The sequence below is a fragment of the Vipera ursinii genome, assembly GCF_947247035.1.
Source record: "Vipera ursinii genome assembly, chromosome: 3".
NCBI classification, from domain to species: Eukaryota; Metazoa; Chordata; class Lepidosauria; order Squamata; family Viperidae; genus Vipera; species Vipera ursinii.
The window spans coordinates 76,703,395-76,707,019 of NC_139516.1; the positions used below are offsets into that span (position 1 = coordinate 76,703,395).

General features: G+C 38.1%; 1 pseudogene across 1 annotated transcript; it reads right to left on the bottom strand.

Annotated features, from left to right (window-relative positions):
* Positions 1-2,954: 2,954 nt before the first annotated feature.
* On the bottom strand, positions 2,955-3,383 carry LOC310639116 (small ribosomal subunit protein uS19-like; annotated as a pseudogene). The gene has a single exon. The product of its transcript is annotated as a small ribosomal subunit protein uS19-like (transcript).
* Between the last annotated feature and the right edge of the window lie 242 nt (positions 3,384-3,625).

A 3,625-nucleotide genomic window follows, 5' to 3' on the forward strand; every position in this document is an offset into this window, starting at 1 on the left:
ATTATTGAAGAACCTATGACAGTAATTCTACCTAACAAAAGGTCTACCTAACCTTACTATTGCTTATTTTTGAGAAGGCAAAAGGGGATGACAGAGGATGAGGGGGTTAGATAGTATCATCGGCATAGTGAGCATGGGTTTGGGCAGACTCAGGGAGACAGTGGAGGAGAGGGAGGGGCTGGCATGCTGTGGTCCAGCATGGTGGTCATGACTTAGTGGCTGGCATGCTGTGGTCCAGAGTTGGTCATGACTTAGTGGCTGAACAACAACAAAAATTGAGAAGGAGTAGGCATATGTATGATAGGATTGTAAAAGTGGTGAGGACGCCTGTTTTTATTTTTACCAGATACACTTAATCCAACTTCTTTTTTCTTCTGTTAGGCTTGGGATTGAACGGTTGGGGTGAGAATCCAAGATTCTACTGTACATTGCTAAGAGACAATTGGTTCTCCAGAATGATAGAGGACAGCAGGGCAGTTGGCTGCTTCAGCCTCTGCATTGCTTATTGGCATAACAGATCTACTGTACATGCCTTACCCTGAATGGTCCTTTATCAGAGACTGGCTGGGGAATCGTAGGATTAATCCCATCTTTAAGTTGCCAAGGTTGAGAAACTCTGACTCAGATATTAGTGATCTCTTGGCCTCCTTGTCCACAATGTTTTTGTCTTTTTTCTTTCTTCAAAAAAGACCCAGTTTGTAAGATACTACAAAGGGGAAAAGCAGCTTCTCCAGCCTTTGAAGTTAGATATCTTGGTTGTTTGTGATGATTATGTAGGGATTTTAGTCCATGAAACTACTACCATAATTTTTGAATAAATATTTAGTTCTGTTTCTTTGCTAAATCACTATACTCCAAGTTCTGAATAGAGCTTGGCTATGCTTTTGACGTGATTGAGAAAAAGTACTACAGAGTATATAAAAGCTTCACCAATGCACCTGTTTATGATTCATTAACTCTCCCTTGATTGTTCCCAAATGTCTTAACCTGCATGCAGTCACTTTTCATCAGAACATCTTTTACGTGTCAAAACTGTCCAAGTAATTTGGAGAGTTAGAGGGGGTTGACAGGCTGCATCCAGAGTATGGATCAGCAGTTAAAATGATCAGATGTGTTGCTATTTTTCATGCAAAGGATTTAGACACTTTTCATTTAATGGATTAATCAGTTAAAATATAAATATAAAATATAATTATTTAATATTTTTTGATTCCCCCATCATCTCATCTCCTTGGGAAATTGGCTTCAGTGAAGAAATCAAGAAAAATTATATTGACATAGGAAGTAATTAAAAAAAATGATGTTGGTACTCAAATAAACATTTTACCTCCAGGCACTTCTGTAACCTACTACCATAAATCAAGGATTTAGTGATTTTCTCCCTTTCATCCTGTTTATTTTTACTGATTACAAATCGCATCAAATTCAGTTAGAATAAGCACCTTATTAAGAATGGGGCAGCAGTAAAATACGTTCCGCCAGTCTGCTTATGGCCAAACCAAGCCAATTGTGACAGAGTGAAGACATGGATAAAGCAATCCACTTTCGAAAAACTCTGAAGTGCGCTGCTATAAAAGCTGTAATTTTATTTTTCTATAAAGAACCTTAAATGTTTTAATTTTGAAAGCTAATACGGGGCATTTTCACTATCCCTTTTGTCTTTTAATAGGACTGTGCTTTTTATGGGGAGTCCTGAAGGCTAGAGTGCTTAGGAATCCTATAATAGGCATGAGTTAGGTGAACATGATGTGTTTGGCTCATAAAAATGAAAGCTGGAGATTTATACAGATGTGCAGCAACATCTGGAGAGGATTTACATGAGAGCACACCTGCACCTGGACATCAAATGTAACTAGGGCAAGGAGGGGGGAAACCCTCAGGTCTGAACACAGAGGCAAGCTGAGAGGGAATTTGGAGCAGCACTGCCAGATCAAACGTTATCCAGATGTCTCCTACATTGTTTTGTTCTCAATAGATTTTCTTTTTTAAATATTTTATTTTTCCTTTGGTCCAGGATTATTATATACCTGGAGCAAATAATGGAAGTAAAGAATCCTCTGCACCAATTCTTCTATTAGAGACAGAAAGCATCTTTCCATGAGTCTAGTGGAAGGAAAAAATTGATACACATGAGAAATGCATTAGGAGAGAAAGGAGTGGGAATCAAAGAATTTCTTTTAGGTAATGAAGTCTGAAATTTAGGAGGCAAATTACCATCATTGGATGGGTTAACCTTTTCACTTCATTCCATCTGAAGTCTTTTCACTTGGCTTCCCTAGTTTCTCTTCTGAAAAATGAAGACAAATAGTCTTTATAAATAGTAGTGCTCAAATTGTTCTTAGACAAGGCACTTCTCTCTTTATGTCGCTTAAATTTGTAATTGGACCAATACATTTTCTTGCCTGAATGTAATGTAATTCTACTTAAGGAGTCCAACATCTTTTTTCAGCAGTAGGCACTGCAGTTCATGTTCTACATAGTGGATTAGCTAAAGGTTTTGGAACACAACCTGTGCCTGTGCAGTCCTGTTTTGCAAGACAAAGGAAGAGAATGATTGCTGGGTTGTTGTTGTTGTTTTCTTCATTTTCTGAAGCTTGTTGGGGGAAACAAAAGAAAGTGGAGGTAGCAGGCTCTGTTAATGTTAATAAGACATATAGCGCTTCACATTTTTTAAACCATCAAGTGTCAATTCTCTTCCCTAATGAGATCCTTCAACAAAATGAACCACTATTTCTTCCCATTCAAATAGAAATTAGAGCTGCAAATATTTTGTAAAATTTCACTGAGCCATAGATGGTAAATACAAAATCTTTGTGTTCTGTATGGCAAGAGGATCGAAAACTTCCTTTATTATTTCTGATAATTACTTTGTGTGGATTTTTCAATGATTTTTTTTTTTTTGGTTTGGGAACTGCCTTTATTTACACATAAAAATATTCTTCCCCAAAACACTCTCATTTAAGAGGAATGAACTGAGATGAGTGGGTGATTCTGATCCCAGGTCAACCATGTTTCACAGGCTTGTATGTGATGGAAAATTCTCCCAAATAGTGGCCAATTATTTCAGGCTTGTTCTCCACACGGTTGAAGGTCTTCCCACTGTACACATCCAGCATGCCACCCATCATCTCTGGAAGAGTGATGGTGACATGCAAGTGGGTCTTCATTACTTCTGGCTTTTCCTTGGGAGGTGCCTCCTTCCTAGCCTTGTGGAGATGGTTGGATAATTTGCAGTGCAAACCACAGTTTAGCTTCCAGCACTGGCAGGTGTTATATTACAGCATCAGCTGCTCATAAGACATGTTGAGGAGCTAATCTAGGTCAACACCTCCATAGGTGAATTTCCAGAAAGTTTACTTCTTTTTCTGCTCCGCTTCTACCATGTTAGCTGCAGTCTTCCCAGAGAAAAGTAGATGCTAGCTTTCTGTCCATTCCTTTCCTCTTCAAATTTTGCAAGCACACACAACCATTGTTCTGTATGTTCTGTATGTCTGCAAACATATTGTGATAATCCACAGAGAATGCAGCTGTTTGTCTTTATTGCTATATAATCCTCATTTCTAGGCCTAACTCTTTTTATACATCTAGAAAATAAACCAAGAGTAAATTAGGTTTCTTGACTTAA